Genomic DNA, 26,330 nt, shown 5'->3' with positions numbered 1-26,330 from the left:
TGTGTATAGGAGGGAAATAAATCTATAAATTAGAGTTGAAATAAATTCAGGAAAATTGTTTTCAAGAAAATTGTCCCAATTAAAATTTACTTTGGGGCATAGAGGTATATTGTGAAAGAGATAAAAGGGGGGTTAGATAATATTTTATTATTAAACATTGGCTATATTTAGAATAGGATGACTTTGCATATGGGGGAATGCGTGCTTTAACTTTCACTTTTCTATTAAATTGCCTAATGGTATTTTATAATGTGACAAGTCATTAGCTAACTTGACATACTGTAATGTAACAGCATATTATAAACAAAGTAATGGAACCTAATAAATCATTAATTCATGATGCCAGTTAAAGGATTCAATAATAAACAAACTCATACCTCTCCTGAATATATAATCTTTTGGAAATGATTATTGTAAATAATCCACAAATAATGAACCTCCTGCATATCTCCAGTTGTAAAAAATTAACAATTGTTATTATGGACCATCTGTTTTGCAGATGCTCTGCATAAATATGTAGTATCTGATACCCCCAAAGTAATGGGGAAATTGTGCATTTAAAACCAAAACAATTCTTTCTATTTTAGAGCAATATTTGATGGATATGTATTTAAAAAGTTCTAAACTGTACTACAACTCAAAACCTCCCTTTACCTGCCTGATAGCCATGAAGTCATTGCGCAAAAGCCAGCCTAAATGCTATGTCAATAAACCTTGTGCTTTATCAGGCACCAGTTTTGCCTTTGAAAATAATTAACATTTGTAATTTACGTGTTGGAGCCAATCAGAACAGCTTTTCATCATGGCATTTGAAGTTACTCAGGCAATAATGGATCTTCTCCACATTCCATAAAATTCAGATCCCAAGATCTTCCCCAGATTCTTCCCAGAATAAACTATGTTTCCCATGATGCCATATGAGAACATGAATGTACTCATTGATATTGACATAGATAGCTCAGCAGTCATGAATGGACACTGAATGATGCTGTCATAAGGTCCCCTCACAAATTGTCAAATGTCTTTCTTCTTTTATTAGTGTTTCTGTTAACAGCTGTAAACAGCAATTTGCAGATGTGACAGCATATGGGAGAGAGATACATACAGCAAAGTAGCATATAATGATATGTTTACAGTAATCTTTTCCCTTCAACTACATCATTTGAACCAAACTGCAGGATGGCTGAGCATTTCAGGTAGCTTATGATTTTAGAGCGAGTGTGGTGTAGTGTTAAGAATGGCAACTTCTAATCTGACAATCCAGGTTTGATTCTCCATTCCTCCACATGCAGCCAGCTGGGTAACCTTGGGGTCATCACAGCCCTGATATTGCTGTTCTGACTGAACAGTGCCATTAGAACTCTGCCTCACCTACTTCACAGGGAGTCTGTTGTGGAGAGAAGAAGGGAAGGTGATTGAAGGCCTCATTGAGACTCATTCGGGCAGTGAAAAGTGGGATATAAAAAACAACTCCTATTCTTTATTTATAAAATTAATTTTGATTAGGAATTGCAATATTCTTGTTCATTGTTACCAAAATAATATCCATTTAGATAAAGCTTGTAGTTCAAGCAGTTCTTTCTTGGATATTTAGTCTTGATTGGACCATATATTCCTAGAATTGAGAGTTGGAAGGCCATAGTGATAATCAGGTTTGAATCTGTCATGGAAGGCTACCAAGTGATCTTTGGTCCATCAGAATTTCTCAACCTAACCTTCCTCACAAGTTGGTATTAGGGGAATAAGGTGAAGCAGTGGAGAACCATATGTTATGGCTCTGTAGACCTTGACTTGGGAGAAAAGTGGGATAAAAATAAATTATATCATGTCACCCAGTCCTTCCATGGAGAGCTCATTTGGTGTAGTGTTTAATTGTGGTGGCTTCTAATTGTAATGAATCTAGGATGCACATCCAAGGGACGCATTTCTTAGCAAAAAATTCAGAAGTTGTTTATTAAAGTCCACAGAGAGCACAACAGGTCACCTCATGATTGTTAGACATTGCTAAGAACAAGTTGCTAAGAGAAACCTATGGTTCATATAGATTATCCTCCTTTCCCCTCCACACATTTTGCACACCAAAACACTTTCCCATAGAACACTGTACCTTATCGTCAAAATAAATCCAGAGCAGAGAGTTAACACACCAGTGCCAATGAGCTGGCATGGCCATTTGACCTTCAGACAAAACAGACAATTGGATACAGATAACTCTGCAAAGAAGCAGAACCTCCTGGGAACCAAAGATGGGGGCAGGGAGGAAACAGAAGTGAACAGCCACCAGAAAACCAAAGTAATTGTCCCTGGAAGAAGCAGGCATGTAGCCTGGGGAGAGGGGCTATATGACACTAATCTAGAAAAAAATGGTTTTGATTCCCCACTGCTCCAAATGAAGCCTGCTGGGTGATCTTGGGTCAGTCTCAGTTCTCTCAGGCCTCTTTCAGCCTCATCTACATCACAAGGTGTCTGTTGTGGGGAGAGGAAGAGTAGGAAATTGTAAGCTGCCATGAGGCTGCTTCAGGTAGTAAAAAAAGAGTACAAAAAACTTCCTCCTCTTCCTTCTTTTTTTCCTCATAATTTCCCTTACATGAAGACATCTATTAGGTTTCAGTTTGTCTTTTCCAGAGGTCACTATGTTTATTCACTTTAGCCAGCATTTCCTGTATACACTTTTACTGGTCCTGTCTGATGATTGATGACAATCTTCTCTATTTCCTTCATTGTCAGAAGATTGCATTATTTCAGATTCTATTCCTGATTCATTGTGGAATAAACAGGCAAGAAAAGTTGTTGGAAAGAACACAATAAATATGGCAAATGTGTGCCCAAAAGAAGGACATTGATAACACTCATAACTATGAAATTGCTGACTCCCAAATTTTCTAACTCATTTTGGTCATGTTTTAATCTTATCTGAGCTTAACTTCTTCTGTAGCTCTCGCAACTCAAACTAGTCTTTATCCCATATAATGTAAGGTGGCTTTCATGTAAGACAAGTGATTCACACAGTCCACTAGGCAACAATAATGTACGGCAAAGAATCCACTGTGCTTCCGGTTGACATGGCAGAGGGTGGACTGGAGACAAACGCAACCACCCTCCGGCTCATGCAGGGTGCGTGCTGCACTTATGCAGCATGCACAGCGTAAACAGGGAGGTGGACCCACAATTCCTATAAAGGCACAACATATGTGGGTCTTGGTCTCTTCACCCAGCTCACCAGGGAGCAGCATTCCTCCCTCCCACCCTATGTGATGTGTAAATAGCCCCTAGGCTGTGTCTGTGGTGGATGTTTCATGGTTAATATTTCATCACAGTTGCGGGTTTCACATGGGATGGAGCCTGTTGGCAGGGAGTCTGCTAGGTGATCGGGCTCCCTGAGGTTTAGGGCCTCACTATGAGGTGGCATGTAATTGAGCATAGCTTACCAAGGGTTTTTTGCCAGGTGGCCTGGGGGGCAGCCAAAGCAGGTGGGCACCTGGTGGCTCCCCCCACATAGGTTGCCTCCTGTAGGACAGACTTCAGTAGGCAGGGGGATCTGCTCTCCTGGCTGGGAATGGTGCAGATACCCAGGGCTCCTATGTAAGCCACAGGATTTAGAGCTGTCTGCTGACTGCTAGGTCATTCTCCCTCTCCCATGCTGGGCCATCCCTCCCGTGGGGAGGTAATAAAGCTGTGGCCATGTTTATAGCCAGTAACTCTATGTCGTGTCTTATTCCAGCTCCAAATGCCCTCCTACAAGTCAATGTACCTCTGCTACAATCCACTGCTAGCTTTACTGTGGCTGAATTGTATTCAATATAATGGGACTTAAATCCAGAGCTTTGCTCCCCCTCCCCTGAATGTTTCCATTTGTACTGGATGCTCAACACTTCTTCCACTGGTCTTACAATTCATTTGTGGCCATTCCTGTGGTGTATTTATTGTAGGCATCACAATGGGACAGCCTTTTCCTTCTCTGATATTTGTATGTGTTAGTTTAGTCTTACAGAGTTGAGACCCTGCTCTTTTGTTAGTTAGTAGTGTAGACTGCATGAGCTCCTGTCTCCTGAAACCCTTTGTTCCCTTCCCTGTGGCTTTCAACTAATAAATGGATGTTGTTTTGAATAGGCCTATCTCTGCTATGTGAACCTAGGAGCAGGAGCTTGCATGAGTAGCTTAGCCATGAGTTAAAAGCAAAAGGCAACATCACAGTCCTCATCCTCTTGTTTCACCCTTTGCCAATCCCATGGCAGACCCTCACCTCACACTTACCCTTTATGCAAGCCAGGAACAAAACAAATCCTTTGTCCTTAAATCCAGTCCTGTAACTGGGACCTGACTCTTTCCCAAATCTAAACTCCGGTGGGATTTTGCTGTTTTCACTTCCAGGTGGAACCTGAAGATCCCCCAGAATTACAACTAATCTCCAAATGACAGATATCAATGCCCCTTTCCTCAAGGATAACATGCCTGCTTTGGAGGGTAAACTGTATGGCATTATGTACAGATTCCAGTGGTGGTGGTAAAAGACATTCAAGTTGTGGTCCGTTCTCAGCACCTTTGTTTGATTTCTTTTAGTTATTACCTTGTTACCATCCTTCACCCTTTCCTATTCTAAGCTTTAAAATGTGTATTGAGAGTACTATACTCCCTGTACTTGGCTTTCTCACTGTTCTCTGTATTATCATTTCTACTGTATTTTCAACACTGTATTTCACTACTAGTTTTCAACCCTTTAACCTTTAAAGTTTTAATTTGTTATCCCTTATATTATTTCTTAATCTTTATCCATGGCACCCTGATGGGCCCTGCCCCTGTGGCTCCCGCCTTCCCTCATGGACCACTGACCCCTCACCTCACAGACATGCCTGGCTGTTGGAGCTGGCGGTCAGTGAGGGAGGGCTGGAGCTGCACTTGCCAAGCCCCAGTGGGTTCCGGTGTGTGGGGGGGGAGAGATCCCTTTCCTGTGGCCCGTCAACTGCACCCACCGCCTTACAGAGATGGTGGGTGCTCTTGGTGGGCCATGGGGAAGTGGTTCCAGTGGCGGGGGGAGGGGAAAGAGATCCCTTCCCTGTGGCCTGCCAAACACGCCTGCCACCTCCCAGAGACACAACGAGCATTTCCTGCACCCCAGGGAGTTGCCTGCTCCGCTGCCAGCCCACGGGTGCCTTGCGGAGGGCCTTGCAGCTAGTCTTTATATAATTCTACATATACTATCCTTACTTTATAGCAACTCTAAATAATAATCTAGATGCCTGGTACTGTATTCTACTCTTGGGGTATTTTGGTTCTATTCTAGTCTCTAATCTCCAATTTTTGTCTTGTGTTTTTGTATTTTATGCTTTTTAAAATTACTCTGTATCAATAAAATAAAGCGGCCGCGGCTCGGTGCGGCTGCCATTGACACCACGGGGGCGCCCAGCGATGACGTGCCTCCAAGGGCATCATCAGGCCATGCCGTCACATGGCCAGAGAGGGGCGGGGGCACCCGGCTATATATAGGCCCGGGTGCTCACTCCAAGGCCCTCTTCGTGCTGGACGCCGCAGGAACAGTCACTCTCCCACCCTCCCGGGTTTTTTTTGGTTCCTGTTAATTTCATCCCAGCGCGGTCATGCTTGGTGGGGAGCCTGCTGGTAGGGAGGCCCATTTGCATGCGGGGCTCCCTGAGGTGGGGGTCTCGGTAAAGGGACCAGCCAGTACCTGGGCGCGGCCTACCTGGCTGGGAGGCCAGGGGCCTGGGGGCCAAGCGGCAAGGGGGCACCAATGGAGGCAGATGCCTTTTGGGTCCCTTGCTGCCGCTTCCCAGGAGAATCCGGGGTGAAAGGCGTCCCATCCTCTCGGCTGGGAGTGAGGCGTGGAGCCTTAGCCCTGGTTCTGTTTGTGGCAGCTGGACGGCTGACGGGTCAAGCTCCCTCACCAGCAGAGGGCCAACCCTCCGTTGGGGGTTAATAAACGGCTGCGGCCAATTTATTCGCCAAACATGGAGTCGTGTCTTCGCTGGGTCAGCCGCCTCCTGAAAGTCAATGCCTTTCATTGTATTTCAGTTAATTCAGCTTGGTTCAGCCCTATCACACTCTCACTTAATTAGCTTAATTACATCCAGTTGCTTGCTCCTCTCCCTTCCCCAAGGCCTCCCTGTCAAAAATCCAGCCTCCTTTCTATGGCTGTTCAGCAAGATGATTGAGCAGATTTCTCTACCCTGTTTTATTTTTACTGAAACTTGGCATTATGTATACATAGATGACTGTAGAGCTTCTCTCAGAGCTTTCTCTTCCCTTTCCCTTAAAGGATTTGCTGCTAGAGTGTCCCTGTCTTCTCATCTGGGTGCAGCCAGAGTGTAGAGTGACCTAGAAGGCTTTTGGAGGGATTTTGATCATTACTTTGTTTATCATCAGTTAAGTTTTTTATTTCTTATCTACTGCCTTATTTTGATCCCGTTCCCTAATTCCCACTGAAAGGAAGATATAAGCTAAGAAGTTGTTTAAGCAAAGAAAAGCCTCTGAGCTATGTGGGTTATGTGAGCTAGCATGAGCTTTGCTTAGTATAGTTTGCAACAATCGGGCACTTGCTTCGTTCTTTCTATTCTGTGTATCCTATTTTAATGTGTTTTTAAATCAGCTCCAAGGTTGAGAAAGGCATGGATGTATCAAATCTTCCCCCATACAAGGTGTGTGTGTGTGTTTGTAAACATTTTAAAGTGTTGACGCTTTTGAAGTGTTGACTCTAATTTTAAACAGCACTTAATAATTAAGTACTCAGTAAGGAATTTCAACTGTTGTAGAGGGGAATTATGATTATTTAATAAAAGGGCCATAGTGGCCAGGATTTCATTGGTTTTATCTGGGGTCTGTTTTATTTGTTTTTATAAAATAAAGTTTAATTTAGTTTAAATCATTATAGCTGATATCAACACAATTAAGACAGGGACTTCTGTAACCTACCAGCAATTGGATATATCTTTAGGGATTTTAAGAAGTACAAATTAGGCATGTGCTTTCAGTTTAGCTGAGCTGGAAAAAAATACAGAAAACTACCCTTACCAGTAATTTTCATTATCTTCAAAGTTGAATACAGATTGCGGAATCTGTCTTGGCTACTGGTATTGCAGAACCAAATAAAAGCCTATTTGGCGGTTTTATTCAGGGGTAGGATAATAGATTTGGAAGGGCCATACAGGACATCTAGTCCAACCCCCTGCTCAATGCAGGATCAGCTGGGTACTGATCAGCTGAGATGGTGGGAGCTCTCAGCTACCACCACCCCAGTTAAACCTCAGGTCTTTGTGTAGTAGAGAGAGATCTCTCCCAGACCCAATCAGAACCCAGGGGCACCTTCTCCTGCATAGTGCGCCTACTCAATCTGGATGGAATGCAGCTAACAGTGGCCCACTCCGCCAGGAACCTGGGAGTGACTCTTGATGACTCCCTCTCAATGGAGGCTCAGATCATGACAGTAGCATGGCTGGCATTTTACCACCAAACAACTAGAGCCCTACTTGGCCCCAGAATACCTAGCCACAGTGATCCACATGATAGTCACCTCTAGGCTGGACTTCTATAACTCGCTCTATGCTGGCCTGCTGTTATCCTTGATCTAGAAATTGCAACCGGTCCAGAACGCAGCTGCCAGGTTCCTCACAGCAACACCTTGGAGGTCCCACATCCAGCCCATCCTCCAGCAGCTGTGCTGGCTCCCAGTTGAATTCCAAATCAGGCTTAAGGTTTTGGTTATCACATTTAAGGCCATACACAATCTGGGCCCAGTATACTTGGGGGATCGCTTCTCTGCCTACACCCCTCAAAGGGCCTTGCACTCTACTACCTCCAACCTCCTGGTGGTCCCTGGCTCCAGGGAAACTTGCTGGACCTCAGCCAAAGCCAGAGCTTTGTTCCTGATGGAACAAATTCCCAGTTTCGCAGGGCCTGAAAAAGGGAGCTCCTCTGCCAGGCATTTGGTTGAGGTCAACCCAAGCCATCACTTCCAATTGGCCCCCAAGCCCCTCCCCTCCTACTACTGTGAATCAACACAACCCACTGGGTCACAGTAAGAGTTGAGCTGAGGCTCTTTTGCAGTTCCATTATTCTTCCATGTTATTGATATTATCATGTTGTTATTGTTGTTATAATGTTATTGTTGTTATCACCTGTTACCATATGTTATCTGTATCTTTTTCCTGTTTCCTGTAAACCGCCCTGAGCCTTCGGAGAGGACGGTAAACAAACAAACAAACAATCAAACAAACAAACGAATAATAAATCACTTTAAAGTCAGAGTAAGACTCTGCTGCAGAGACATTTAAAGAGCACTCAACTTCCTTAAATGTCTAGGACTCAAACTTCATTCCAGTTTTAAGTGAACTATGATGATGACAAGGCATATAAATGGATCTCGGTCCCTCTAAATACCTTGGAGCTGGGGAAAATGGCATTCCTGAATATTTTCTGAATTCCCATGCCATACTGAATTTGAGATTTGGGAATATCAGGAAATACTGTTATTTTGGCGGCTCAATATACCCAAACTCAAAAAAAAAATTCACACACACAAACAAACTTTTAATCGCATCAACTTCTTTTGCCTATGCCTCGTGCAAATCCAAGAGACTAACTATGTAAGAACTTATTTAGAATACAGCTTCCCAAAAAAAATCATCAAGAAGTGCTGACCTCACAGCTAGAGCTGGGAAAGATCTGATCTGTAAACATTCTTTTTAATTATGTTGTCACCTACCCTGAGCTATATTGGAAGGGTGGGCTAGAAAAATAAAGATATATTTATTATTTATTTACAATTTAAATTTATTCCTTCATATTACAGAAGAGTCTACTTTGAACCACAAGCATAATTGCCCTCTTCAGGATTTTATATCCCCTTCTCCTAAGCAAAGCAGGGTAGAACATCCTCTTTGATTTTGTCATAGCTTTGAGAATAGCTTTGAAATTCCACAATCAGCCACAGACCAGCTTCTTTTACCAGATGATATAAACATGAATAGTGTCCATAATCTTCTGAATGATCTTTCAACCACAGTGGCAGTTGCATATCTGAGTGATATCAAGGATATATCCTAGCAATCTGCTGACATCACAAGCTTTTCCTCATTGCAGACACTCCTAACAAAATTTATGAAATAGATTATCTTTCTACCCAATTTTCAAAAGGCAATCTAATGAAGATTTAGGAGAAACCTTACAACTTTATAAAAGATTCCCTCCTGTGTTCCCAATCCCAATTTAAACAAACAAACAATTAGGAGATTAGACAAAAGGGGAGAGACTCCCTCCACAAAGGCATAGGTGAGATCATTCTCTTCCTTATAAATATATTTTCTCATGATGCTTCATTACCTGACTTCTCAGCCTCAACTCTCCTTAAATCTAAAATTTAGATATGTTCTGTAAGCCCTAATGTTGTCCTCTTAGCTGGTCCAGTAAAAATGCTATATCTGATAGTCAATGACAATAGTTTTACAGTAATATGAAAATAGTTAGTTGGAATGTGACGGGCTGGAAGACTAAATGATTATTTCCAAGGGTCAGTTCATCAATATCCATATTTGACATTATTTTATTACAAGAGACTTGGCTAAGCAGCATCACAACTTTCCCAGGATATATAATTCTCTCCAGGGAGGCTCAAAAGGGGGAGAAAGAATGGAGGCCAAGAAACAGACTAGTTTGCCTCATATCATCTTTCCTCAATATCTCCAGATTGGAAGTGGTGGTTTCACCAAATTTGACCTTCGCAGTCTTCATACAACTTTTCTTTTATAGTAACATCAGCTTATATTCCAACTCAAAATCAACATATATTGATCTCTTACTGGTCTTTCCTCTTGGAAACTTATGATAATTTGACCCACCAGTTCTCTAACCTGTCAATTCTTATTGAAACTTATCTCAATACTTGGCCAAAATTTTAAGAATTTGATTAAAAATGGTTAGACAGCAAAACAGAAGAAGCCTTAAACTATTTGACTTCACTATTCCTCCTCCGCGTTCTCCATGCTGCCATTTCAGTGGCCGTGCATAATAGGCCTATGCAAAGAGATCTAGTTAGTCTTAATGGACAAAAATAACTGACCATAAGGTTCATTTACCTTTGGGGGGCATAAAAGGCCATATTGATTGATACTTTATCATAGAAGTAGATTGCCTCAGTTTAGTTGAGAAAGTTAGGGTGGACATAAACATAAATTCACTAATGGGAAGCAGGGAAGTTTTTGTTTTCATCAAGTGGGCAAATATGAATACTTTATGCAATGCAGAATCAAAATTTGTATAGATATCACAGAGTGTTGTGATCATATTAACTAAATTACATTTGTGCTACCCACAGTGAGTTAGACTGCTCTAAGTAATTACAGCATTGTAGTATGACACAGAATTCTACAAAATAGGAAGCTGTTAGAGCACAAATGTATTAAGTACAATAATACATGAAATCCCATTGTTTTTATCATCAACAAGATATTATAGAATATATGCATCATTATTCCATGGCACAACATAATTAATATTCAGGTTATGCACTTAGAAGTATAGATTGGGACAACTGATTTATACTAGATGATGATAGTAAAAAAACATTTTCAATGCCTAGTGGTACAGATTGAGATATAATTGTTAAAATTGTATCCTGTGCCATAATCTTGGTCCCTCCTTATACTTGACTGCATCCTCCAACTCTCCTTCCATCATAGCCATAGTCTTCAGCCTATGATTCTAATTCAATTTAATCCAAAATAATATTTTTGTATAATCATATGGCAGTTTATCACACCAGGTGAAAACATATAACTTAAAACATTTATGTTAATACATTTTTATTGTACACTGAAAACACCTAAAATGTATGCGTGTTCCATTATACAGTCAGACCCCAGTTTACAAGATCAGCCTTTAAGCTTGATTGACCTAGGATACATTTTTGAAATTATGAATGAAACTAGCTTCAAAGCCCCTTCCTAAGAATGGGCCCTGAGAGGGTCCCACCCCCCGGCCCCTGACCAGCCAAATCAAGTGAGGTGGCCAGGGGCTGGGCAGCTCATTAGCAGGGCCGAGACAGAGCTCCTTAGCAGGCAATCAGTAGGCTGGGAGGCCCTCGTTAGCAAGCCCTCCACCTTTGCCCATGGCCCTCTCACCTGCTGCTAGCTCCAGGCATTGAGGTGTCTGAGAGCAAAGAGGCTAGAGTCCAGGGCCGGAGGATAGGAGACACAGGGGCAGGGCCGATCAGGACAAAGCTGGCTGCACCCTGATTGGCCTTATTCCAACTTGGACAGCCGGACATGTCCCATCCTGTTTCAGAAATATATAGAGGAACAACAATGGATAAGGATAGGTGTAATGTGTCTGCCTGTCAATGCCTTAAATGTGAAAAAGATGGAAGAAGATGGCCTCAGTTTTCAGATGCTGCAGGAAGATCCTACATGCAAGGTGCAGACTCCCTCAGATGCAAAGGGGGAGTGTGAGGGTGAAATCAATTTCCCCAGGATCTGAAGCTAAAGCAGTGACCTTGCAGCCATGAGCCTTGCCTCCCCCCCAGGTTGCCAGAGCCATTGGAATGCCAAAGAAGGCAGACTCAGAGAGAAGCACAGGAGTGGCACCATGGTGCATGGTTGGCAGCCCAGCACCTGTCCTCCTCTGTAGGATCAGGCTGACTTGAATCTACAACTCAGCAGGTTGATGAATTGCACCTGACCCTGAGTGACTCCTGATACAAGCAACCAGAAAAAGGAGAGCCAGCACTGAAGCAGCTTAACCACCACTCTTGTGTGTGAGACCTCTGTTTCATTGACCTTCTGGACTCTGACCTGGTTTGTGTGCTTCCCCTTCTGGTTAGATGTTTCGACTTTTAAATATCTGTGCTTTGATCCAGGATTGTGTTTGGACTATTCGTATTGCCTTTTATTCCATGTGCTTGCCTGAACCTACCTAAACCCAAGTTGGGAACTCCCTGGAGATTTAAGAATAGTCTGGGGAGGGTGGGATTTGGGATGGGATGGGACATCAGCAGAATAAAATGCCATGCTTTTCCTTCAAGGTCCTTTGATCTTGAGTAGGAAATTAAGAACCTTTATTTCTTTAAGGAAAATATGATGGAGAGATACTTGGCCAATGCCAATGTCATCCACCAACAAATGGTGAACTATATTGTATTTTACTGTGGTAATGAAAATAGGGCCAATCTATTGTGATAGGAGTTATATTATATGAAATATGAAATCAACCTTTTCCAAATCACATTGGCAAAGCCCATCCAAGTAAGAAAGGTTGCAATATCTTCCATATAAGACTGTGTCCAGAGCACTTGCCCCTGGCTGGGTGGTCAGATGCTTCCTGGGATCCTAATGACCCCTACCCCCACCCCAGTAATGGGAGGCCCAGAAGCAGGAAGGTTAGGGAGCCAGTGGGCGGGACAGTTAGGAATGCAGCACATGCAATGGGGCCAATGAGGGCCCACCCAGAAACCTTGCTGTCATGACAGGAGAGGTTCCTGATCCTGGCATGCTCACTGGTCCCCCCACCACCCAGCCATTAGCTCGGGAAACAGGGAGACTGTTAGAGCTGGCCACTTTCTGATCTGGAAGAGATGTCCAAGCTCCCAGTCACAATGCCAAGCATCTCAGCGGTGTGAGCATTACCTGTGGGGCTCAGCCCCTTGCTGGTGGGGGGAAAGGGAGTGAGATGTGCCAGAAACCACAGGCAGAGCTGACCGCCCTGGCTGACAGCATGGGGGAAACAGCTGACTGAGTGGAAGCATGAAGAGGAAAGGAAAGAGAGTGGGGTTCAAATGACCTCACCTGGAAGAAGGCAATGGGAGGGAATTGATTTTAAGGAGAGGATAAAAGGAGGTGACATAGCTTTTAAGGAGAGGATAAAAGGGGGCAAAGGAGAGAGCACCAAGGTGAGTGGGGGGGAAGAGAAAGGGAATGGAACAAGCGGACAGAGGAAAGCAAAGAAACAGAAAGATAAAAGTGTGGCAAAACTCCGGGGCACAGGAGGAGGACGACAGTGACTAGGAGTCCTCCAGCAGCTATGAGTGTTGTGGGAGCTCCTGGATCCTTACAGAAATCAAACACCCACAATAAGACAGGAAGTCCCTCAAGGCTTCTGCACTCAAGCACAAGTGTCAGTCTGCTCAGTGTGGAGATTCCAGAAGTATCTCCCTCCCCCAGGTGGTCCCTCAGTGGCCCCACGCCCCATCAACCCCACTGGGGGTGCTCACCCTGCCTGACAGGCAGCCAAAAGGATGATGTTTAGACATGCGAGCTTAAATGCTGTTCAATACAAGGAACTGTCAAATTTCTAATGATTCATGATAACTGTTGGGTGACTCATTGATTGCAAACTGAGGTTTGTGAACTGAAGAGCTGCCACAAACTTCCAGAAATTTTAAGCCAATTCATAAAGAGCAGAAAACAAGAGGGTTAATTCACTCTGAGCCACTTAAACCTCTGCGTCCTGCACATCACAGGGAGTTGAAAACTCTGCTGATCAGCTTTCACCTGGAGTAGAAACTAAGGCTTTAAAAGGCTCAGAGCTGCTGAAATAAATCGCAGAAATGTGGTTCAAGCCCACAGGGGGGTTTATACACAGATGCAAAAACAGTACATGTATTCTAAGTAATTGTAGATTCATGATGCATTCCACTGTCACTCAATCCAGATCTTTCGGAGCATGCACTGACACAATGTATTGCTACTGACTTCACAGCCCTAAAAACTTCAAAAAAACCTCTAATGTAGCTGATTTAAAAGATTAGTGGCCTGCTAGGATAATCTTGGGGCATGTGTAATCCAAGCAAGCCCATTGATTGTGAGCATACACCAGGAGTGGCTATCCAGCTGGCCACCACCGCTGAGTGCCATTACTGTGCAGATGCAAAACTTCTTAACATGCTGTTCACTTTGAATTGTGATCATATCACAGAAGTGCTTGTATGAACCGCTGTACTTGATAGAGAGTGGGCAATGTGAATGAGGCAGGCTCAATTTTCAAACAATCCTTTTGCGAACACTGAACAATCCTATTTAAAAACGGAAATTTGAAGAAAACTAGTTACCCGTACTTCTATCATCAACCTTTTAACCTTTTATAAGGAATAATGATTTTTTTAACAATTACACTATTATGTTTTCTGTATCATTGACGGAAAGCATAAAGCAGCTCACAGTTCTTATAAGACATTTTCATATTAATGGTTCTAATGCCATATCAGAAAATGACAGTTATTTAGAGATGGCCCTCTAGGTTGGCCTTTTTTCTTTATAAAGATACATTTGTAAAAGAAAGGCTTTGAATGCTGGAGTCATTGTTAGGAAAACAATAGCCTTTAAAAGTCAAGGCTTTATACCTACTCTGCCAAAGATCTCTCTGTTAGGATAATGCTAATTCGGCTATAGTGGAATACATTTAAGGTGAGCTTAAAGAATGGAGCAAAGGACACAATTAAAATCATTAGTTATAGAGTAGTGTGTCATATATTATAGCTGAGGCCTTCACCCTTGACAATAACTGGCCAGGCTTGTACGGTCCAGGGCCCCCCAAAGCATACTTGCTGTTGCTTGTCTTGACATGAGTATTGCCTATTTCTCCTAAATGGTCTAGGAGACAAATAGTTTTTAGAGAAAACTTTAACACAAAGAAGCATGAGCTTCAAGAACATTGTTGAGGTCAGTGTCTACAAGTTCATGGAAGACAGCTTGTAATATCAGCTTTGCCTTTCCTTTTCTTCTTCTTTTGTTACAATAACACTTTAAGATTTGTTATGATCCAGTCCAATGGAATAATAAAGAAGATCCATTAGCTAAACTAGACACTCTTTCTTTGAAGGCAGTAGGACTTCCTGCCAATAAGTTGAATGTCATGGGAATTGTAAAGTTTCTGCATAAAAAAAGAGACCAAATAGATGACGGTCTCAAATAACATGAATATTCTTCATCATTGATAGCAACACTACTATATTGTTTCTTATAAAAGTAGTTTATGCATAACCATTTATGATCCCACTAAACAGAACTCAGTCCTGTTCAACATATGGTAATGACCCAAACCTTCTGTTTTTGCTTCTGGAAGTACAAAATGAGGTCTCCATGAACCACAACATTGATAGTGGGTCACAACTTCAGTAAACCCAAAATTTCCATAATTTATGGTTGACCTGGATTTCCTTTCCCAAGGGCATTCTATTTTAAATATGTATTAGCCTACAGAGGTTGTTTATCATTGTGTAATTTATATAGCCGAAAGGACAGTAGGTGAGTAGCCAAACAATTTGTTTGTCATCCCTCTTTAACAATCCATGCCTCTGACAAGAGGAAAAGATTTAAAAGCTTAGAAAGTTGACAGCTGTGGCTAAAACAGGCCATCTTTCTGACTACTGACACTGTGAAGGTTAATGACTCTCTAAAGTGGCTTACCTTGCTATGTGCCAAAGACACATTATATTCTGGACCACCTGCACATGGCATCCTTCATTCCCTATGACATCACTTGGGCTCCTTTTGCTTGTTTTTTCATTACAAATTACCCAGACATTATTCAGGTTTTCAGACCTAAGTTGAAAGCTGATGCAGTATATTATGTATAGTCCAAATGGTGATAAAAATTTGAACTGCTGGTTTAAACTGTGAAACCAAAGGCATATTTCAGACACATTCTGTATCTAACCCAAATCCTAAATTAGCTATGTAGATTTAAAAAATACACTCAATTAATCTGAAATATAGGAACAATGCAGTCTTTCTGGGTTGATGTAAGGATTTTTGACACAACATACATGTTTGTCAAATGTGCTGTTAGAATAAGGTTAGAATAAGGTTAAGCCTCCAGTTATATCCCAGAATTGTAACTGATCTCCAGACTAGGGCAGAGTCTGCACTTACTTTGTTTATTCCATTGTCAATCCTGTTGAATTCAGATTGATTTGAATTCAGGTCTTCCTCTCCCCCCCCCCATTGAAACAGAAAGAGTTCTACACGTGGTTAGGGTAATTCAGAAGGGGGGAGCCAAACCTCTTTCTTTCTTTTCTTGAAGGGGAGGGGGGAGAGGAGCCAAGCAGGGAGCCTCTTTCTTTTCTTGGATGGGGGGGAGAGGATCGAAGAAGGCAGAGGGAGAAAAAAACCAAGACCGACAGAAGTTGAGAGAAATTAGGGGCTTCTCCTTTAAGGCAATCTTGTCACATGGCCACCTTTGGCCAATCAGGCCATCTCTACCACAGAAGAGAGCCCTGATTCAAAACAGCCTGCTTGCTCAATCCAAATCTTAATATATTGAGGTTTAAAAGCACTCTAAGATATCACACAATAAAGGTAGGGTCACTCTGGATCAATCCTTCTTGCTACAGAAGGAAAATTTAAATTGCCCAAAATCAAAATGGAAATCGCATTCTGTGTAGACGGTAGGGATTGAATCGACCTGGAATTGGAATAAAAGCTCCGTGCAGTTTATACCTAGGTATCAGTTCCCCTTAATAAAATGGCTGTTCTGGAGTATGGAACATGGAGACATCAGTGGTCCCCAACCTTTTTATCACCGGGGACCACTCAACGCTTGACAATTTTACTGAGGCCCTGGGAGGGGGGGTAGTTTACTCCTCTACTCTCAACCACTGTCCTAACGCTCTCTGATTGCTATGATAATGTTTAAACATCCCTTCAAAATAAGATACAGACACGTGACAACAATGAACATAAGGAACATTTTATTTTCATGTAAATTTTAACTCATGACAATGATAAATCAATGGGAACCTGAGCTTGTTTCTCTGCAATGAGATAGTCCCATCTGGGAGTGATGGGAGACAATGACACCCGAAGTGTGTTGTAAAGGGCCAGGTGGGATATACAGGATGTCCAGAGAACACATACACATGGAATTGTGCAGAAAATACCAGAGAACCTACACACCCATGGTGTGTTTTAAAGGAAAATCAGGTTATGGTTGATGAGATAGTCCCTAAAATAATATACTTGATGTGATTTCTTGTGTATGATAAAGAAGGCTAGTGATAGGTATGTCTGGAATGAGTACAAAGGGCAGGTTTGAACCTCAGAAGTTTCCCAGGAACTAAACAATAACTATGATTTTTCTACTGGGGTAGGACCAGAGTGGTTAATGTGACTTGATGACCCCTGGATTACAGGATGGAAAATCCTTAGGGAGAAGAATGATTTTAGTGATAACCAATTGAGTTTAGTGAAGGGAAAGAGAGATTGGGAGTTGATGAAACACCTTTCCCAGGAATCCTATTGTCCCAAAGATATACATCCCTACTTTGAGTGGGGAGGGAATGTCCATCAGTGAGTCAGCCCAAAGTGAGATATATCTTAACTTTTGTTTTTAAATAATTTATGTAATACATTTTTCTTCATGGAAGTTTTATGATAAGATACTGCACTGCAATTCTTTTGCAGTCACACATTCTTTTAAATTCATTTGTTGAAGAGATAACCACAAGAAATGCTGCCACTGAAATGAAGGGTTGCATTTCCTGTGGTTGTTTCTAAGTTTCACCACATTGAGGTGACATTTCCCTATAAGCTTTTGTGGTAAATTCTGCCCTTAATTGGATGTCTGAGTACTATCCAGGTCATAAGACCACAAAGCTCTTCTGTGTTATGTCCCATGTCACTTTATAAACTCAAAGGAAATTGAAACACAATTTGGGGTAGGGAAAGCTGACATGAAGGAAATAAGTTAAAAGCTCCATTTACCATTTACCACACAGATACTTTTTAGATGTGATAGTGAATGGATTTTGGTGCAGAATACAATATGTGACTCAAAGCAACAATATCTTCCTGAAGACTATAAAGGCAACCCATTCTTTCACTAATGTTTTATCCACTCTCCTTTCTTCATTCAAGACAAACATTGTATCCACTACCTTATATGTTGCTAGAACTACACATATGGATTCAAGTATAGCCAGAATCAGTTTATGTAAATCCAGTTTATGACGGAGGTTTGTGCCATTCAGAATCCTCCTGCAAACATATTTCTAGTGCTTAAATTACTTGGGTTTTTTTTGCTCTGAAACAGAAAATGAAACTTGTGCTGGGAGTTTCCCTGCTGAGCTAAGATGATGAGTGGTTATAGCACAATATTGGTTATAGCACAATATAGGTATAGCAGAGTTATACCTCTCTAAGTTTATTGAAGGGTATAATGCAGAAGAAGAGTTGGTTCTTATATGCCACTTTTCTCTACCTGAAAGAGGCTCAAAGCTGCTTACAGTTGTCTTCCCTTTCCTCTCCCCACAACAGACACCCTGTGAGGTGGGTTAGGCTGAGAGAGCCCTGATATCACTGTTTGGTCAGAACAGCTTTATCAGTGCTGTGGCCAGCCCAAGGTCACCCAGCCGCTGCATGTGGGGGAGTGCAGAATCAACCCAGCATGCTAGATTAGAAGTCTGCACTCCTAACCACTACACCAAATTGGCTCTCTGCTTAGAAATACAGTGTTAACCATGTATGTCTTTAAGACCCTTATCTGCAATAGTAAGAAAAGTAACTCCATGTTTGTGGGAGAGTTGGTTGATACATAAAACTCACATTAATTGCACAGAGAATGTATAGCATGTACAGACCATGATAGTAGAGACAATTCTGGGATGGAAACTGGGGATTCTCTGTCATTTCTCTTCATTGAGAAATATGCTTGTTGTATGGTATACTGTGTACAGAACTGCTGATGCTGAGCCCATGCTCATACTCATCTCCCACCCTTGTCAACCTAACACTGAATAGGAAATCAAAAACCGACAGTTCGCCAGTATTGGGAAATATTTGTTAATACAGGAAAGATTGCCCAATCACAAAAGCATGATACTGGAATTGTCTTGAGTCAGACTATTGATCCCTCAACTCTAGTCTGGTTTGGTTAACAGAAGTACTTCTGCATCTTAAGCAGAGATCTTTCATAGTCCTACTACCTGAGCAACAACTTGGAAATGCTGAAGACTGAACTTCACGTTATATGGAGTGTAAATGAAATGTAACAGAGGCCAACATATTACTTCTATCCAAGTAAATTTCATTTAATTGGACTCCTAGAATAAGCAGATTTTTTTTTTATTATAACCACAATACCTTGGTTGCTATTATTTAAACAGTAGGAAACTTCTGTTATAGATCAGCAAAGGAATGGTTAGGGTCCTACAACAAAGGAGAAATGGATAGAATACTTCTCCTAGTGTGTTTTAAATACCGATGGACCCACTGGGTTTTATAAACAGCCAGATAAGAAATGCATAACTCCTCTTGGTTCTAGCCTTTGAGTGAGTTTATGAATCTGCTAATAAGCCATGAGATGTTTTAAATCCACAATATAATAAGGCTAGGGATGTTACTAGACATAAGATTTATTGAAGTAGCTGTAGATATTACAGTCATATACAGCTCAGTTTCTGAAAGCTCGACCATGTTTTTGTCAAGATAATGAAATGACACTCCTGAAATTCTATTTGGCAGTTAATATGCCTGCTCAGTTTGAAAATTTATGTATCTTTTTTGGTGGTAATTCATGAGACATAGTCATGGCTCTAAAATAAAAAATGAAGATAGTGTGAAATTTTCTGGTGACATCATAAGCTAGCAGCTCTGATGCAACTTCATAAATCTTCCAACACTCTCATGCTTTAAAAGGTTGAGCTGTGGGGCTAGTAAATTTTATGACCACACATTTCCAATTCATGAATTTGTAACTAGACACTTGAAACTTGTAAATCCCATTTAAGAACTGTGACCTTAAATGTATGAAGACTTTGTGTATTATAATAGTGGCATGAAATCTTTGTGAAAGCAATGGTGTCAAATTTACCATACCTGGTTTTCTAGCAGAACAAGTTTTATATGTTTCACTTGATCCAATTACTCTACAGTCACAGAAGCATTGATAGAGATGGACTTCCCTTACTTTGAAGGGATTCCGTATCATTCCGTCTCAAAGAAAATGTGCAGATCCCTTTTTCATTGAAGTGTATGTGTAAGCCAGTTCATGTATGGCTCACAGGGACTTGATCACTATAAAGTAGGCAAAACGGGTTGTCCGTTATGATTTATCATTTAAAATGTCTAAATCCCTATGAAATTCTACATATTTGGTTTTTAAACAGTTCATTAGTGTTATAATTATTGTTCCAAGATAAGTGTTTCAGTCATGTACCTTAAACAGAGTATGCTTTCAGGAGAATAGTGAGAGTAAAGAAAGAGTGTGTATTCTTCTTTGATGAAGAATTAGCATCTTCTGGATGTCATTTATTGTGTAAATCAAAATGGAAGTGATGTTGGGATCCTTAAGAATAAGAGTAGTTGTTTTTTATCCCCCATTTTTCACTACCTGAAAGACTCTAAAAGTGGCTTACAATAGCCTTCCCTTCCTCTCCCCATAACAATCCTGTATGGTAGGGTGAGGCTGAGACAGCTAAGACAGGACTGCTTGGTCAGAAAAGCACTAAGGACTGTGACTAGCCCAAGGTCACCAATGGGCTGCATGTGGAGGGGTGAGGAATCAAATCCAGTTCACTGGATTAAAAGCTGCCATTCTTAAATACTACACCGAGCTGGCTTTCCAGGGCTTACTTCCAAGTTCTATCTAGACATAAAGCAAGGGTGAAAACAAAAACAAGTTATTCAGACCATGCAGTAGAATCTCTACTTTTATGAAAATAGCATCTGAGATCAATTGTGTTGGTTGGTTTCTGCTGGCTTTTTCACTCAGACCTGCATCATTCTCCTTCATAATACAGTCTCCCACACCATGTGGTCCATGCAGGTCCAATGAGATTTTTTGGGAGGTGGGGGGTGCTCCCTTTTCAGGAGAAGAAACATTGGTTGGAGTATCTTTCCCTTATAAGTATTTTTTAAATTCTTTATATCTAAAATGTTGCTTCCTAAATTTTTTGGGAATACTCTCTGGTTTTCACTGGGCCTGCAAGCATATGGTTGAGACCAGTGTGGGGGGGGGGGGGGGGAAACGGGACTGATAAAACATCTTACCCAGACTTCCCTCAACTCTCCATTCTTTCTTCTCCCTCCATTCTCACCCCATTATTCCACCCCCATTTCCACCTGCCCCCTTGTGGCTAGCTGTTAAGATAGAGATTATAATTTTAATTATTGTTTATAATGTTAAATCCTATAGTTACTTATTGTTATTATACATTTATTGTAAACCTCTCTGAGATGAATATTCATGAGGGTGTGATATTGTTGTTGTTGTTAGGTGCAAAGTCATGTCTGACCCATCACGACCCCATGGACAATGATCCTCCAGGCCTTCCTGTCTACCATTCCTCGAAGTCCATTTAAGTTTGCACCGACTGTTTCAGTGACTCCATCCAGCCACCTCATTCTCTGTCGCCCCCTTCTTCTTTTGCCCTCAATTGCTCCCAGCATTAGGCTCTTCTCCAGGGAGTCTTTCCTTCTCATGAGGTGGCCAAAGTATTTGAGTTTCATCTTCAGGATCTGGCCTTCTAAAGACCAGTCAGGGCTGATCTCCTCTAGAACTGACCGGTTTGTTTGCCTTGCAGTCCAAGGGACTCACAAGAGTCTTCTCCAGCAGCATCTGGTGACTAGAGCTGTTAATTGTCATGACAGATATTTCTATAAACCTAAAAAGGACTCTAAGATCACACAAACTCCAAGATAGTTAAAAACCACCAGATAAGCAGAAGAGAAACAGAAGCTCCTATATGTGGAGGCACAACTTGTTTTTGAGGCAAGTATTCTGATGGTTGCTTTATATTAATGTAGCATTGTTTATTTCTGAGCAGGTTAGTGTTTCAAAATCATCCCATACTTTCTAAAAGTTTTCAGCCATCATCTTAACTTAGTGAAAACATCCGTTGAGAATGAAACCTCTTAAAAGAATACATTTTTTTCCTCGGCATTCTTGAAACATACTGAATAATTCATGCGAGCCTGCAGAATAAACACAATAAAGAAGAAAGTAGTTAACTACATTTCCAAGGCTCATTTGTTCTGTATTTTACTCCTGTGCTACACACAATAACACAGCAAGATGGCAGGCTAGGGTACTGTGGGGGATAGGTGTAAACACAGCCAGCCTTTTTTTCCACCCCAGAGAAGAGGTAACATCTGGATCAGTCCTGAAATGCCCATTGTAGGTTCTCTGTTTTAGTTTGTTGCTCTCTTGAGTTGTAAACTGCAGCTGCAGGATTTGGGGTACTGGCAGAGCCAGTTTCAATTACTATTTAAAACTTCTTTCTTTTTCCATGGCTCTTGGGGATTTAAGCTTTTTCCTTGAAGTACTTCTTAATGCAGGAGCAGCATTGAAGGGAGATGCCCTTTCTATCACAAGAGGTTTCACCCAAAGTACAATATCATAGAAATATCTCTTTCTATCTGTATCATTAGTCCAGCAAAATATGTAGGAATTGTAGTTGGACTACCTTCAGTTTCTATGCAGGTCCATCTAAAATGTTGGCAGCTTTATTTTAAATTAGAAGCAAAGCCCATTGCACCCATGAATACAATGGGTGCTAGCACATACATCTACATTGTGACCTTCCTGGATTCTGGCCCTCCAACACCCCACAGTTCCCCACTCAATCTTGATATCTAGTGTGGTGAAATGCCTAAAGAGTAGAAAACTCTAATCTCAAGAACTTGGTTTTATTCCTGACTCATCCTCTATATGCAGCCAGCTGGGTTGCCAACTTCCAGGCAGAGTCCTGGAAACCTTAGGGAGGGTGAGAAAAAGACAGGATAAAAGAGAGAGAAAATGACAGCGGAAAAAAGAGAAAGAAAAGGGGTGAGGAAAGGGAAGAAAGGCACGAAACTATCCTTGAGAAAACAGCCACTTTGGAGGGGCACTGACCCTTCCACCCCCGCTCCTACCCCCACCCTATACAACAGTGGCTACACAGGTCACCACTATACCCAACTTCCCATACAACCCTACTTCTTCCAAAGGCCAGGCTGAGCAGGTCGTAGAGGGGTGGGCTGCCACTGTCCTGCTGTCCCCAATTTCCCAAAAGCCAGGCAACTTGGGAAAGGCTGTAGGAGATGGGCTTCTTCCTTCCCTCCCACCCCCACATCTTCCAAAGGCTGAGCTGATTGGGGAAGGCCAGGGAGGATGGGCAGCCTCTTTCTAACCCAACCCACATTTCCCAAAGGCCAGGTTGCTCAGGGAAGGTCATAGGGATGGGCTGCCACCTTCCCACCCATCCCATATCCCAAAGGGCAGGCTGCACATGTGTGTTGGGGATGGGTGGGCTGCCTCCTTCCCCACCACATCTCCCAAAGTCCAGCCAGTGTAGGGAAGGCTGTCTCCTTCCCATCTCCCAAAGGCCAGGCTGCTCAGACAAGGCCACAAGGGATGGGCTGACTCCTTCCCATCCATCCCATCTTCCAAAGAGAAGGCTGTGCATGGAACACAGTGGGGGTGGCTGGGCTGCCCCCTTACCCGCCACATCTCTCAAAGGACAGACTGTGTAGGGAAGGCTGTGGGGATGAGGGCCCAGGTCCTCTTATTAAGAACTCCTCAGAGGATTTGCCAGGAGCTCCCAGCATCACCTGAATCTTAGCTGGATGAGGACTTAGCCCAGTCAGATGTTCAACAGGCAGAGAGCTCTGACCAGCAGAAGGGAATTGAGCTGCAGACCAACCAGGGCATAGATTTCAACATCATTGCAGGAGCTCCATTCCTCTAGCCAGCCTCCAAAGCCAACTATCTGCCTTGTCAACTCACCTGGCTAATCTGAGCCAATTAAGCAATGCCCTTGGATTGCCTGAATGAACCCTTGACTCCCTGGACTGAGTTAAGACATTCATTGTATTCTGTTTGTCCCTTGGCATTCAGTTTTTGAAATGGTGATTATTTCTGCCTTCCAGAAGAGAGCTGAAACCTGAGACGAGCATAGGAAGCAAAGAAAGTAGATGGCTTCCCTCCTTTGCCTGAGGGAGCTGCAGAGTAGGAAGAGGCTGAGGATGGGGCAACCATCCTCAGCCATTGTCTTCTTCTCCTAACTGGGAATGTGCTCTCTTCCTATTGGCAGCACAACCCCAGGGAGGGCCAATTAGGTAGGGAGGGACTTGTCTGCATGAAATTGGAACTTGCTAGCCCTCATTGGGACAGTGCTCTTTCCCTATCTGCATGCAATTTGAACTAATTGGCCATAATTGGTGCTCTCTCCCTATTGACAACACCCTCCAGGGAGGTCAAATCAGTATTCTCTCCCTATCTGCATGCAATTTGAAATGATTGGCCCTCATTGTGACAGTTATCTCTCCCTTTTGGCAGCATACCCACAGGGAGAGTCAATCAGGTGGGGAGTAAGTTGTTATCTTGACCTTTATTATGTTGGCTATTGGTCATATATGGATATCAGATCTATGTGAAGTTTAACCATTGGATCAAGGTCTTGATCCTTGTGCTAAAACTCTATTCTTTATCATCTTTAGAGGTTGTTAAAACTTGGAACTTCTACAGAACCTGCAAATGGGTTCCTGAAAAAGAGGTATGTCATGACATCTGTTTAATTCTATATGGTATCCATATAAATCACTCAAAAAATCTTTCACAGTATCTAGTACATCTTTCTGCTGTCCCATTAAGGAGAACATTCATGATTGCCCACTTTCAAACAATGCCATCTACCTATCTCCAGGACAAATACAATACAGTCCTCTCAGATTTGCATCTCTGTCCTTTTGCTATCAAAGATATTGAAGATCTAACTCACTATTTTTTCCACTGCCCTCTTTATGACACCATACATTCTAAGCTGTATCCCACATACCCTTGGAACAATTAAGGACCACATTAGATTTTATTGGTGTAAGTACCCCCATCTATTACATCAAAACATTTGACTTTAAAAAAACATATTTTTCTCTATTTCTTTGACTTCAAGGCAACCATTTAATATGAGAATTTCACCATGTGTCTGCTTGGTTAATGCATTCAGAAATTTTCCTCACATTCCTGGCCATTCTTTCAATGTATTCCAGGCTTAGAAAAGGGAGATTATGGGGACTGCTGAAGACTTGTCTAGGCTGGGTTGTCTGACACAGGTGAACCTTCTTCCCATGAAATCATCCCCAGTACTTCTAGGGTTTTGTTCGATTATGGAATGAAAGGTAATTTTAGTGAGAAGGTTGTGTCTGTGACTTAATTATGTTATGGAAGCTGTGAGTGATCTCATCCTATCATGTTGATTGAAGATGACTTTGGCTAAATCAAATAATTTAACTGAATTGAGCTGATAAAAATAAAGGTTTATTGAAATATATAGTTAATATCAAGACAAGAATGAGGCACACCAGCACTGCATATTCAGATACAAGTAATGAAGGGGAAGAGTAGGAACAAAAAGGTTTTGTGGACAGTATGCGTGAAAAAAAATTCCTATAAGTTTTAACAGCCCATGAATATGTTGAAAATTAAATTATAAAAGTGGAACAATGGTACCCGCGAGGCACTCACAATCCCAGATATGTATTTGATTTCAGAGTACCTAAATAAGTAATGAATGTGATAGAATTGTACATCAAGAAGAGGCCTAAAGGTCAATTGTTCTAACCTCTTGAGCTTGGGCAAGAATGTCAGAATTTAATACCCATGACAGAGAGGCACATATCACATAGATTTTTAAAAATGCCATGGGAATTCTGGTAATTATACCAGAAATGCTCTCTCTCTCTCTCTCTCTCTCTCTCCCTCTCTCCCCCCCCCCCCCACGTTTCTGTCTTTATAGAGATGAGTCGCTAATACGAAACTATAAGAATTACAGACACTTTTCCAAGTGGTGGTATGCTAAGAACTTGCAATTTCAGTCAACAATGTAATTTTTAAAGTAATGTAATTGAATAAAGGGGAAGAATCCTAAAAGAATGAACTAAATTTCATTTTGGCATGGCGCTAAATCCATTAGACCAACACACTTGCATAGCATTTAGGTAACCGCTGTAGTACCACTTCCTCCTAATGCCAACAACACAACAGCCTCACCAATAGGGCTTCAAAGTTACTCTGTTTTAATTCCTTTTTTCGCAGGCTGCAAAACAGAAACCAATGAGGGGCCAATAGCAAACTTCTAGTGATCTTCCCCATTTTGAGCTCATGCTGTCTGCATAAAAGTTAAGCTGGCCGTGGAGCTACCTTTGATTGCTAATGAATATAAACTACAGATAACATGCAGCCATTGGGATTGAAACAAAATATCCTGCAATCTTTTATTCTTTTGTTAAGTGACATTTTTAATAATTATTAGCTGGTCATCGCTATTTTTTTTCAGATTTATATTGTGCTCGGTTCTTCTGAGTCTGTTTGACCCCTATTTTCGTTCTGATAGCAGCTCATTGAACATGATGTTTCCC

The sequence above is a fragment of the Paroedura picta genome, chromosome 9 (genome assembly GCF_049243985.1).
Source record: "Paroedura picta isolate Pp20150507F chromosome 9, Ppicta_v3.0, whole genome shotgun sequence".
NCBI classification, from domain to species: Eukaryota; Metazoa; Chordata; class Lepidosauria; order Squamata; family Gekkonidae; genus Paroedura; species Paroedura picta.
This window is presented reverse-complemented; position numbering follows the sequence as displayed.